Here is a 14,351-nt window from a genome sequence, read left to right as displayed (position 1 = left end):
AACTTCATTTACTTTGTGAAGCCCAGAAATGGACTCCCACCCCCCACTCAAGCAGTAAGCATAAACAATACCAAGAGCTAACCCCAGCAGCCTCTAAGTGCACTTGAGTCCCATTCAAAGTCACGGGAAATTATGCATACATGAGAAGTCGAAAGGGAGGGGAGATGAGAAAGATGGCTTGCTGCTTCTTGGAAAACAGGAAAAAAGGCCACAAAGGTTCAGTTCCTCCGAAAATTGTCACCTATTTGCTGTCTCGTTTTCATCTTTTTAGGAATTTATTGGATTAGGAAAGACCTTTGCTACTCGACTGTATCCTAAACTCCCAGTTGCCTTTGCATTAGTTAATGTCTGCGCTTCCTGGTTAATTGTGGCGGGTGAGCAGCGGGCTGCACAGATGTCAGATGTCCTACTCTATCAGATGAAGAGGTTCCTGCCTCAGGCTGTTTATATATGACCTACCAGGATTTCCTGCTGCATGATGAAATAATTAGGGGGCCCTCCGTGAGGAGAATAATGTTGCAAGTAAGTTGTAACAGCATTACATTAAATAACAAAAATGAAACATTTGGCCTTATCTGCATCAGAATCTTCCTAAGGTTTATTGTGTACATTCTGTTCCTCATTTTTATAATATTCATGTGGGTGCTAATGTTAATGTTCACTAGAGAACACAATCCGTTTAGCAAGGCTTTCTTTAATGCCTGTGCTACAATTTGAGTCAAGAGTAAACAGGGTGGGGAGATGTCTTTTTTGTGTGTTTAATTTTCTAAATAAAGTTTGTCTTTTGCCTCTTATAACAAAGCAATTCTATAGACTCAACAAAATCTGATGGTCTTTATTTTGATTTTTTCCCCCTGATGGTCTTTAAAAAGAATTAGTAATATTTTCTAAACTGATAGAGTCTTAAATCTTACTGAATTCTAACTTCTGATGTTGACTCAGAAAATAAGTATATACCCTCTTTATAATATTTTTTGAAACTTTTAATCCATAACAGGTCTTACTCACATACAATTTCCGATTTAAGGGCATTGTCCTATATACAAACACAAATCAAGATTAAGAACAAAGATTCTAAGCAACTTTGATCATTAAAATGAAATGTCACGAATTCTAGAAACACATCTGGGCATATGGGGCAAATCAGACCAAGTTATATCAGCATGGTTTCAACTATCATCCAGCGCATCCTTCTGCATTAGTTCTTAATGCCTTCCCTGATAAGACTGTGAACTCCTTGGGGGCTGTTTGTCTCTGCATTTTTACTGGGTGAGTACTAATACAGTAAGTACTTGGCACAAGTAAGTACTAATAAATTTCCATTAGACAGAAATATACAGTGTGGAGTGAGGAATGGAGAACAAGAGATCAACAAAAAGGTAATGGTCATTAATGAGTTCCTCACTCCTTTACATTTTTCCTATGTAAGTACAATGTGATCTTTTTATGGAGGTACAATATTGCCTTCATCCCCTTCAACGTCTCCCCTGCAATAATTGTTCTAAAAAGGGTAAGGATTCCCAGCCCCCTCCCTCTGAATAGTGGGCTAATACTATGTTTATATATAAGGAGTAAAAGAATTATACTAAATTACTGAATAAATAGAACCATAAATTACTAAATAAAATGAAAATCCACCCGAGTTTCATTGCTTGAAGATCATACACCCATGAAGATGGCCAGGTGAATTCCTAAAAAAGCAGAGAACACAGTTTTAGAGAAGAAGGGAGGTTTTTCCACCACATCTAGGAAAGATTTAAGAAAAAGAAGACTCTGTGAGAAGTAAAAGAAGAGCAAGTAGGTTTAGTCACAAGTGTCATTCTGATCCATTAGTAGCAGCCACCATGCAGAGGTGGTGTCCAGGTTGTGTGACAAATCCCAATAATTAATTGATGGTGCCTGCCTTAGCCTTGGAACAAGTGGCAATATGAGTACTCACTCTCTGGACCCCAGCAGCTCTTCTCAATAGGCAAGAAAGCAGCAGTTATTTTAGGGGAAAATTGGAAAACAAAGAGATGTTCAAACAACAGTTTTTGAAAGAAAGCAAAGTTCATGTAAGTACAATTATACCCAGGTGTGGCACTCTTTGCCTTGTTTCGTAAACACTTAATGAGCACTTACCTATCAAATCACACTCCCTGGCCTCAAGGAATTAATGGCCACCTGTAGGGGGAAAGACAAATAAAAAGGAAATTTTGCCGAAACCAGTTCGGCTCAGAGGATAGTGTCAACCTGCGGACTGAAAGGTCCCAGGTATGATTCCAGTCAAGTGCATGTAGCTTGGTTGCAGGCACATCCCCAGTAGGGGGCATACAGGAAGCAGCTGATCGATGTTTCTCTCTCATCAGTGTTTCTAACTCTCTATCCTCTCTCTTCCTCTGTAAACAATCAGTAAAATATTTTAAAAATAAAAAATAGGAAGTTTTAATATAAGGTGATTAATAGTATAAAAGTCTACAAATAATGTTAAAGGTGTTCAAGTTGAAGTGACTAATTTCAGCTAAGAAGAGGGACGTCAGAAAATATTTCCTAGAGAAAGGGATCATCTAAACAAGGCTTTCAGGTTAACTTAAATGTGGCCTTGCAAGAAGAAGGAGGAGGAAGAGGAAGAGGAGGAGGAGGAGGAGGAGGAGGAGGAGGAGGAGGAGGAGGAGGAGAGTGAGGAGTAGGGTGAGGGGAGGGGAGGAGTAGTCAGAGGGTCTCGGTCATGGCAGCTTGCGCGGGTCGTGTCTATCTTGCTTACTTTTTCGGCGTCTCACGCTTCTTCGACTTTCTTCCTGCCTTCCTGCTTCCTGCCTGTCCTTCCTTCCTGGCCTTCCGGCTTCCTTCTATCCTTCGCTTCCCGCCCCCTCCCCCCTCCACCTCCAGCCCTCCCTCCCCCCTCCCTCCCACGCTCCACCGTCACCGCCTCCCCCTCCATCTCTCCCTCCTCCCCACCATCCCTCCCCAGCCTCGCCACGCCTACCACCCTCCCCCTCCCCCCTCTCCCTCCTCCCTTCTTCTCCTGCTTCCTCTTCTATTGCTTCTTCCCTTGCTTTTTTCCGTTCTCCCAATGTCCCCCGGAAATGTCCCTTAATTCGCTCTACCCTTCTGTCGTTCCCTTTTTATGTGGAGGATGATTAAAGAAAATGCTAGAGAGGTGAAGAACAGTCAAGACTGAAGGACTTTGTCAATCCAAAGAGACTGGAGAATTGTAAGCAGGACAGTAACTTGCACCTCTTCCTTGACCTGCATCTCCTATCCCATCTCTACTGTCTCTGCTCCTTCACTAAATAAGCGTATTAATGTCTCCTCCCCTCTACGAAAAAGAAAATATATTTTGATCCTACATTTCTGTATCTTTTCCAATATCTTGCTTTCTCTTCCCAACCAAGCAGACAAGCTGAAAATATCTATACTTCCCGTCTCCACAGTTCTTAATTTATGAAAACTGCATCTAAGAGGAAATAAAAACAATGACTTTGTGCAAATTCAGGTGCCTTATGTTTCTCAGGAGCGTGAAAGCTGAGCAACAACCCACGATGCTAAAAGAAGACGTAAATGTCTAGAAAGAACAGTCCCCCTGAGCGGCAGAAGTGGAGGTGAAATGTGTTCAATCCAGTCAGGAGCTCCTCAGAAATGCAAATTGCCCACTTGAAATAAGAAGGCACCTATTGTTCAGCCTTGATTGCCTCTGCAGGCCTACAGGCAAGGGTGAAAAACCCTTCAAGGAGAAGGGAGCCTAAGTAAACTGCACACATGGAAGAACAAATAGAAATGAAGCCAAACTCCAACAGGGCTTCCATTTATCATCTGCGAAGCGAGCAGGGATTATAGAGTAAAAACCATTTATGATTCTGCATTCTTTGTAACGTAATTATCTGTGCTCCTTTTTGTTGTCCCTATTATCTCATAGATGTTGATAAAGCTGAAAATTTTAATGTGTCCTGTGCAGCCTGACCTTACTGTCAATAAATGATCAGGGTGATTACAATTAAATGTGTCTCTAGTCATATAAATACTTTATGCCAAGAGCATATATTTATAATAGGAGAAATAATAGCTTCCACTTTTCCCCATCATTTAGACATATCCTGTATGTAGATGTTTTGTTCTTATCTTGCTTCTGCAAGTTCTGTTTTTGTTTTGTTTTTTTTCTGGGGGTTTTTTGGAGAAAAATATGTTGATTTTTTTTTAATTTCTTACTCAGTTTTATTCCTAACTCAATTTCTTTTCTCAAGAAAAAGAGTCACAAACAAGTATTAAAATTCTCAAACTTTCCTTCACAAGAAAATAAACAAGGTGCCACTCTTTCTAAAATAATTCTCATCCAACCTGTTTACCAGCTGAGAAATAAAAGATCTTGGTATTTAAACTTGAAACTCTTTTTCATTTCTTTATCCCCATCTCTTTTTCATCTTTATAAACAGAAGTCTATAATTACTATACTAACAAAGAATACAGCTGAACTATACACAGGTTAAACCATTCTAAATAAAGTACAGAATAATAAATAATAGAATAGTCAAAGGAGCTAGCATAATAAACACATGAAGAGCTACACCACATCCTACAATGTAAGATGTCTCCCATTTCTAAGTCTTTTCAACTTCCTGAGTGAAAGAGACCATAAAAAGCATAAGCTAACAATCATAGAAACTGGAGAGATCACATAGTCCAGCCTCTTAGCTACATGTAAAGCCCCCATTAATCATAATAACGATAGCAATAATAGCGGTGGAGACAGTAGTGATTGTAGTGGTATCAACAATTACCATTCCTCAAATATTTACAATGTGCCAGGCATCATGCTAACTGCCATACCACACTATCTCACTTAATTCACATAACAATGTGGTTGGATGATTATTAGTCCCACTACAATGAATGTACAGGTACAGCTCTGATGGGTGAAGGGCTAGCTTCTGCCCTGACCATTTTTTCATATGAGAACCTGATAGGACAGCCCTTGCTATTTGAAAACAATTGTGATTGAGAACTTTCTCCTCATATGGAGCCCAAGCTGGTTTCATGAAATTTCCAGTCATTCATCTTGGCACTTTCTTACAAAAATAAACAAAGTCCAACCTTTCTTTCAAGCAACAGTTCTTTAATACTGCCTTCCCGTTGTCATTTGGGCTCCCTACTCTGGTTTGGTGTCCCTGCAGCCAGATCAAGCACCGCAGCTAGGCTGACCAACGGAGTCCGCTCCTGAAAACTCCATTTTGAGCAGATTCTGAGACAAAACTAGCTCCTGACCAGGAGAACTATAGCGAATGCCGCAGCCTTTGCCCTTTATTACAGTCAGTTATATCTAACAGGGGCCTTTCTCCAGGTCATGACCTATGACAATCCCCCCTTAATTTTATTTCACTCTGAATTCTTGAATGATCTATCTAGTAGGAAATGTAAGGCATAAGCAAACTCTCCAGAGCAAATAATTCCAGGTGTCACTCTTGTGTCCTTTTAAATAGTATCTTGATGGCAATACTCCCAGTAAATTTTAAAAGAATTAGAACTGAAGTTACAAATAACTAACATTTATTAGTGATTACTGTAAGCCAGGCACTATTCTAAGTGCTTCACTGATATTCAGTCACTTAATTCTGGCAACAACCCTATTATATGGGTATGGTTATTATCATCGCCGTTGTAATAATAAAGGAACGAAGGCACAGAAGGAAGTTGGCTAACTTACCCCAAATCCCATGTAGCTCTGTAAGGGCTGGAAAACAAGTCCAGGACCTATGACTGCAGGACTCTTCATCACTACAGTGTACTGCCTCCCAGTAGATGCTAAACTCTGCCTGGGCTAGTGTCTGAGCACTGTTTCCTATAGTTTGGCATGTTTCAGCAATTTGCCACAGAAAAGAGCAATCTGGTGCAGCAAAGTGCTTTTCCTGCTCCATACCACTTCCTCTTTTGTCAATTACCACATCTTTCTGGTTGTGTGGGTGGCCATGCGGTGAGCTGGGAGGGAGACTTTGACTCAGCATTCAGAAGTCAGGAATGCAGGCTGACCAACAGAACCTCAGTGTGAACCAGGCCTTCCTGAGACGTGAACAAAGAGGGATGCCACTTCTTCTAGTGGTACTGACTGTCCCGTTCAGCAAATGCGCTGCTGTGGCCACCACTGCCCCGTGCAGCTGTGCTCTGCCACGAAGACCCGTTTGTCAACCACATCTGCATTTGGTTCCATCTGTATCTTTTCAGATCTATGTGCTGTCCATTACAGTCAGGAGATTGGGTCTGCTTTGCAAACTCATTTTCCTGGACCTGGAAATACAAAAAGCCAGTTTTGCTTGGAGTGGAGCCCACTCGAGTTTCCACAGCCAAGTTTCAAGCCCACAACTGGAGCTAGTGTAGCTGTAAAACGAGAGACATTTAACCTTGTGGCCTTTCTTATCTAAACTGTGAGGACAGAATATAAGAAGATAAACTCTGCCTTTCATATTCAGCACAGCTATGGAACTTAAAGAAAAGAAAAATGACTCTTAATAGGGGGTTTTTCTATTCACAGTAGATTTTTTAAGTGAAAAATAAGGCTACTTTTAAGCTATCTCACCTTCTGTTCCAGTGCAATTTTATATCATAGTCATTTCTCACAAACTGTAATAACAATCTATCTGAATAGCTATGACTCAAAGAAAGAACCATGTCTATTTTGACCAATATGATTATAACTGAATGAGTTGGTCAGTCATCTGAACGGAAAGTTTATAGTGAGCTAGCCCACATACAGGCGATTTTAACATAAACCATTTTCTCAGCTTAACTAAGCAGTGGAGATCCTTATTTTAGAATGGAATAAATCTTCCCGGTCTTGGCTCTGCCTCTCTTTTTTGGCTCCCTCATAACTATTTGCAGCTTTTCCTTGGTTGCTTTTCCCCCCTTCACATCCTTTCCTCCACTCCCACTCAACCCCAACCCCTAAAATACAAATCTTTCTTATAAGTCAGAATCCATTTGGCAAGCTAGACTACTGATTCAGGCTTCTTTTCCTGACTTAAGGAAAAAAAACAAAAAACACTTATCAGGTTTTCTGTCCCTAAATCCCTATGCTATGATAGGGAAAAATGAGAAAACTTGATTCTCCCATTATCTTTTTTAAAGCAAAACATATCTAATCCTCTCACACACACCCTAAATCCCACAATCTTTTCCAGTTTCCTACAGGATGATTTCTTTTTTGAAACAACACAAATATACCTTTACTTTGAAAAGAGATAGGAATAATTTATCTATATGTATCTTTGTTGCTGGTGTAAAGAAGCTAAAGTATACTGAGAATTCACCAACAATCTCCATCTTTGTCATGTGGTAATTCTGAGTAGTCCCCAAAGAGAGGCATTTCCTCCACACACACATCTAGGTTGTAGCTATGCCTACATGTGTTCTTGTAATGTTTCTTTCATTCAATATGTTATCTTTCCAAATAGTTTCTTACAGCCTATTAGCACCTTCCACAAATTTTAGCAGCTTAGAGCCCATAAACTCCTCTTAGGCATCTCAGTAGTTGGTTTCTTACACAGTGCATAGAGGACTGATTGTTAGCATTTCACTATCTGGAAAAAAACAGAATAGAACAAATTCTCTGACCTGTGGGACAGAATTAGGTGCATGAAAACCTGTTGAGAGAAATGCATAAGGTTCTATGGGAGAAGGCATGCAGTTGTGGAAAGTATCAATATTCACCTTCTTATTTCACCCTTCTCTGGAGTATGCAACATTATTTGGGATTGGAGCCTGCTCTATTCAGTAATCCAGAAACTGATGGGTTTTTTTTGTGGGGTTTGGGGTTTTGTTTTGTTTGTTTATTTTTTGTCCCTTTTCAAAGTAGAGTAGAGTGCTGGAGGTACTAACCAAGAAGATATCTGCCCTGGCTACATAATAATCTTCTTGAGACAAAGTATGTTTGCTGGCTATAGCTGTGCAGATTGTGCACAAAATTAGCCAACCAAGAGATCAAGTGGGGCTAAAGTCTACCTTTATTCAGCTGGACAAACCCTGGACAACCAGGCTGTGACTGCTGAGAGGTGGCACCTTTTCCTGATTTGTGCAAAGGCACCAGTGGGCTAGTGCTTATCCTAGAGACAAAGACCATACCTGCCTCTTGGACTGCTGCGTCTTTGTCATTTTGAATACATGACAGCAACTTAATACTTATTTGGGGAATGAAGGAAGCTAAAGGAAAGAAAGAATTCTCTATGTAAAGAAATAATAAGTGCAAAACTCAAGCAAAGGGTATTTCTTGGATCACATAATCTCACACATCTAGAGGAAATAATGAACAACACAAACAGACCCAGAGAAAGAGAACCAGCAATCAGACTCTCAAACCTCAGAGGGAAAGTAAGGGAGGATGGGGGTAAGAGGAAGAGATCAACCAAAGGACTTGTGTGCATACATATGGGCCTAGCCAGTGGCCATGGACAACGGGGGTGGGGGGGGGGTAGGGGGGGGAAGAAGGGCATATCTAGGGAGGGGTTTGGGATGGGAATGGAGGAATAAGGACAATTATATGAGACTATAATCAATAAAAAAAATAAAAATAAAAAAGAATCTGAGATAAGGGCACCTTTCTTTGTTTTTACAATGTGCACTGTTGGATCTGGAAAGTCCAAGTGAAATGAAAAAGAGAATCCTTTTTTGTCTTTGTGTTTTTATTCCTCTATCCAAAAATAATCATGATAAACACAAATTGTATTGAGGTAAATTAATCTAACACCTAATTTTTATCATCCTGACACTTACCAGTCTGGCCAAATGTTTTAAACTCCAAGAGTATATAAGATTCTTAATATTTTTTTAAAGAACATTTCAGATAACTTTATGAGACAATACACCTCATCAAAGATACAACTGTATAAGTTCTACCTGTAATCCAATACAGAAAGGAGTGTGATTTGTAAGTTGGGGAGCAAAACAAAACCTCGGTAAACCTTTACTTATTGTGTTAATTTCCTATGGCTGCTGCAACAAATTACCACAAACGTGATGGCTTAAAATAACAGAAATTTATTCTCTCAGAGACCCAGAGGCCAGAAGTCCAAAATTAAGGTGTCAGGGTGCCACACTATCATTGGAGAATTGGGAAGAATTCATTTTTAAATATATATATATATTTTATTGATTTTCCATAGAGAGGAAGGGAGAGGGTTAGGGAGCTAAAAACGTCGATGAGAGAAAAATATTGACCAGTTGCCTCCTGCACACGCCCTACTGGGGATATGCTCACAACCAATGTACATGCCCTTGACCGGAATCAAACCTGGGACCCTTCAGTCCACAGACTGATGCTCTATCCACTGAGCCAAACCGGTTTTGGCAAGAATCCATTTTTTACCTCTTTCAGCTTCGGGGGTGTTTGGCATTTTGGTTATGGCTACCATCTCTCTGGTCTGCCTTCATAGCACCTTGTCTTCAGTATCTTCTCTTCTGCTTGTTTATAATCTCCCTCTGCCTCTTTGAGAGTATGTGATTGCATTTAGGCCTACTGGCTAATTCAAAATAAGCGTGTCCTCTCAATATCCTTAACTTAATCACATATTTTTCCATATAAGGTAATATTTAAGGATTTGAGGATAATGAAGTGAATCTATGTTTAGAGGTGCCATGTTTCTGCCTACTCTATTATCTAAATAAATATTTATATTCTTAGTCTTTGTGGCTATATAGATTACTAGAGGCCCAGTGTACAGGATTTGTGCACCTGTGGGGCATGGCCTGCAGAGATTGGCCCTCTGTGGGAGCGCTGCTGCTCATCCAGGTCAGCCAAGCGGTTGTGGACCTGCCCTCTGAGCAGCTGCTCCCTGATCCGGCATCTTCCGTGGAGCTGGAGCACTCGCCTCTACAAGGGATTTGATTGGGGCCAAGCCCAGGGATAATAGCACTGGGAGGTGGTGGCAGAGTAGGCCTCAGTCCTATGGTGGCCTACTGCCTCCCAGCCTGTGGGGTCAGTTCTGTGAGCACAGCGTGGCGCTGAGTGACCTACAGGCAGGCATCCAGGGGAGGGGGGAGCAAGAAGGAGGAGCCTGGGGTGAGGAGGCAATGATCACAGCCGGGTTCCTGCCCATCAGCCCGGGGTTCACAGCGGGAGCAGCTGCTTATGCATGCTCCCACTGTGGTAGTGCACTGACCATCAGGAGGAAGTTCCTGCATTGAGCGCCTGCCCCCAGGTGGTAAGTGCACATCATAGTGACTGGTCAACTGGTTGTTCTGGTCATTCTGCCATTTGGTTGCTGGGCTTTTATTTTATAGGATAGTCATTTTAGAAATTCTCTTGAATCAGCAAAAATTCCTTACTTAAAAGAGATTTTCATTCAAAATCTGAATCCTAATTCAATTACAATGCTTAAAGAACATGTTTTATGTGTGAATAGTCTGGTGAATCTCTTATACAGATTCTGAACAAGATAAATTTTTACAATTGTGAAATATTTTCTTTACAGATATTAGGCTCAACTTCTGTATTACAGTTATTTCTGAGCCAGTGATGCCAAAATATTAGGTAAGTACTCATCTGACAAGCCATCCTTTGTTGGTTGTCAAGTTCAGCTCACATCTCAGAAAACTTTAATGAGCTGAACCAATTGGTACTTTGCTACTGCCAAAATGGTGTTCAATTACAATTTTATCAGATAGTAGTGGTGGTTAAATCTACTCATTGTATCGACAACTACAGTGTAATGCTTAAAAGGTCTAGAATAAAGTTAGGTGAGAGATTAGGGATAAAATAAAAGGAGAGATGTTAGCTGTCCACACAGATTTAAAAGGAGCTAATAATAGAATACCTATATCTTTACACCCCGAGAGATCATTATTCATTGTTCTCAATGCACCCAGAGTAGAACAGGGTCCTGAATACTGACCTAGGCCAGGGATTGATTCAGGAATGGAGTATTACATTCATTAACAATGTAGAGTGTGTTTTCCAGTGACCATGGACACAGATCTGTCTATTCTTCAGGGAAATAGAGCTTCAAAATAAAAATATCTGGAAGGTTGACTTGTAAAGTAGTTTTGTAAAAAAAGGAATCTGAGCAAATAATGTTTGGAATGATATTTCATCTAAACCATGGACAACCTCAGGCACACATTAACATTTTCTACAGATGGCTAATCTCAAGTAAAACTTTATGAGTCTTACTTGCCTTACATATACAAAATGGTCTTATTTCCAAGTTTCAGAGGCTCCTCACTTTGCTCCAATGTACTGACTGTGCCTTGATTCGTTGTCTTGCAACTGAGTAACTGAGTTGGGGTTCTCTGATGCAAGTGTTTTGGCAGCTTTAACAGTAATTCTTGAACAACTTGAGCAAATATGTAGATTCTACTGAAGGATGATATTAAAGTTGAAATCAACCCAGCTAATCTCAATAAATAGCTTTGATGCAAAGTAAATCTCTTACCTTGACATTGATTCTGTCAGTTACTACAAGCTTAATAAAATGAGGCGAAATCTATACTTACAACAAACATCTTCAGTAAATTGCTGAAAATGAGTACACAATGCAATAAGGAGTCCTAACCAGACCTAAATCTAATGATTCCCAAATGGAAGAAAGAAGTGTGTGTGTGTGTGTGTGTGTGTGTGTGTGTGTGTGTGTGTTTTCAAAAGGAATTACAAAATCCTATTGTTGACTTTTATAAGAATAAATATAAAAAATTATCATTGTCATGTGGTCTTAGTTCAGTTCACAGAACTGTTCTTGTTCTACTTTCCTTTCCCATTGGAAGTAATATAATTTTTCTTTTTGTGGTTTTAGAAAATGCCTTTAGGACATTAGACTTGTGCTAGTACAGTAAAAGACAGAATTTATCCAATGGCATAAAGATGTTTTACTAATTTGTTGACAAAATATTTTTAAATGGGATAAACTTTTAAAAATACAAAATATTATTTTCCACTGGTACTGTAATCTTGAAGTTTTAAGAAAAAAAATTCCAGGTTCTAGCAAAAAGACACACATTGACTTGAACCATGTTCATTTATTCATTTATTAAACAAATATTGTGTGCGAGGCAATTTTCTAGGTGAGTGAAAATATATAGGCCCTGCCTTCATAGAGTTTATACTGTAGTAAAGTATTAAACTCAAATTCTAGCATATCAAAGTATATCTATATTTCCTAGTTATATTTTGACACTTTTTACAATAGCACAGTGTTAATGAATATTATCTGTAAAAAGCCTGGATCTTGGTATATATGACATATAGGAAGCAAGATGGAGGTAGATATTTGAGGACTGTCATCCAAAAGCAGAAGTGGTCGAAACTGGTTTGGCTCAGTGGTAGAGATTCGGTCTGCGGACTGAAAGGTCCCGGGTTCGATTCTGGTCAAGGGCATGTACTTTGGCTGCAGGCACATCCCCGGTAGGGGATGTGCAGGAGGCGGCTGGTCAATGTTTCTCTCTCATCCATGTTTCTGGCTCTCTATCTCTCTCTCTTCCTCTCTGTAAAAAATTAATAATTAAAAAAAACAAAAGCAGAAGTGGATTATTTGCTACTCTAAAGGCAGAAATAGATGGATTTACAATATGTTACATTTTCACTCAACCTGAAAAAAATATACATTTAAACTAGAATTGCCAACAATGAAGATATCAAAGTAAAAATTTGACCATCTATCAAAAAAACTACAGAAAGAATTATTGCATTGCATGGAAGACTATCTCATTGATCACCATAGTATCTTCCAGTTTTAATATACTAGGATTGGTATATTTTAATATGCTAGGATTGGTTTTGTGAATAAATCAACAAAAGAAAAATTACTTGCATTTTTCAGATTGACTACATTAAAAACCTATATCATCTTATCAGAAAATATCTTAACTCCACTTTGCATAAATTAATACTATATGTACTAATTCTGTGTTAAAGCTTCTTAAAATGGTTTCAATTTGTTTTTCAGGCCAAGTTTCTACATGAATTAATCTTCAAGAAGATTTTTTAAAAGTAAAAATAAATTTTTTATCATTTCAGTAAAATATTGAAATAATATTGAAGTAAACTTAGTTTAATTTCTTCATTTATCACCAACCTATTCTTCACCATGTGTAATTTTTAGTTAGTGAAGCATTGAAATATTTCTTCCTAAAAGAACATATAAATCTTGTTTTCTACAGTCGCACAACCCTTATGTCTCAAGTTCTAAGATTATATTTCAATAAAACTATTTTCATTTTATGGCCATTTTGGTTCAATATTCTGTCAGATTTCATAGTTTCATAATAGGTCATTCCTATTGTTCTATATTTCAGCAATGGTGATTTACTAGTATATCACTGAATAGGGCTGACCTGGGCAACTAACCTGATATTGTAGAAGTAATAGCATGGAACTTCTGAGGTTAGGTCATAGAAGGCATTGCAGCGTCCACCTTAGGGTCTTGAATCACTCATGGGGGAAGCCAGCCACCATGTCCTCAAAACACTCAACTAGCCCTGTGGAGAGGTCCAGGTGGGAAAGAACTGAGGCCTCCTACTGACAGCTAGAACTCTTGTATAAGTCACCTGGGAAGTAAATAAAAGCTTCAAATAAACTGCAGACTAGCTGACATATTGATCACAACCTCATGACAGAGCCAGAACCAGAACCCCCAAACCAGGCCCCTTGAATTCTTGTCTGGGAAAATATTTGAGAGATAAATGTTTATTGTTATTTTAAGCCACTAAGTTTTGGGGGGAGGTTTGTCTTATAGCAATTTATAACTAATACACAGCATAGCCTATATCTCACATATATTTATGCTATTACTAATATAGAAAACATATATTGCTCACTTGTAAAAGTCTAGCTTATGGTGTTTTTTATTTTGGTTGTTGATTTTACTTTTATATTTACCTTTTTTTCTTACAAAATCTAAATATTTTGAAGATTAAGTGCATGAGAAAATGTTCATAATACAATGAACAAACTCTCTATCCAATATGAATGACTCTAAAATGTTTGTTTATGTCAAAGTGGTAAAATAATACATAATTTCCTTATATACAATGGTTAATTATTGCCGCATAACAAACCACCCCCACGTTTAGTGCTTAAAACAACACAACCATTTATTTGCTAACAATTCTGCAATATGGACTGGGTAGAGTTGGTATGCTAATGTCTGCTCCATATGGTGTTAACTGGCCTCACACATCTGCAGTCAGCTTGCAGCTTGACAGGAGCTGAAGGATCCAAGATGATTCATCCACAAGTCAAGGGCCTAGGCTGATACGACTGTAATGGCTGAGATCTGGCTGAATTTCTCTGGGTAGTCTTTCTGCAACAGGGCCTCTCTTTCCATAAGACCTCTCATTCTCAAATAAACTAATGATGTCTCAGAGTAGCAAGAAAACGTTGCAAGGCTCCTGAAGGCCTC

General features: G+C 39.0%; 1 long non-coding RNA gene across 1 annotated transcript; it reads right to left on the bottom strand.

Moving 5' to 3' along the window:
* Positions 1 to 403: 403 nt before the first annotated feature.
* Positions 404 to 12,146, bottom strand: LOC123652794. The gene is made up of 3 exons (XR_006742286.1): positions 12,136 to 12,146; positions 2,206 to 2,213; positions 404 to 468 (listed from the first exon to the last, which is right to left on the bottom strand). It is a non-coding gene; the product is annotated as an uncharacterized LOC123652794 (long non-coding RNA).
* Between the last annotated feature and the right edge of the window lie 2,205 nt (positions 12,147 to 14,351).

Source organism: Pipistrellus kuhlii, unplaced genomic scaffold (assembly GCF_014108245.1).
Source record: "Pipistrellus kuhlii isolate mPipKuh1 unplaced genomic scaffold, mPipKuh1.p scaffold_m20_p_2, whole genome shotgun sequence".
Taxonomy (NCBI): domain Eukaryota; kingdom Metazoa; phylum Chordata; class Mammalia; order Chiroptera; family Vespertilionidae; genus Pipistrellus; species Pipistrellus kuhlii.
Note: the sequence above shows the minus strand (reverse complement) of the source record. Positions and strands in the feature narration are given on the sequence as shown.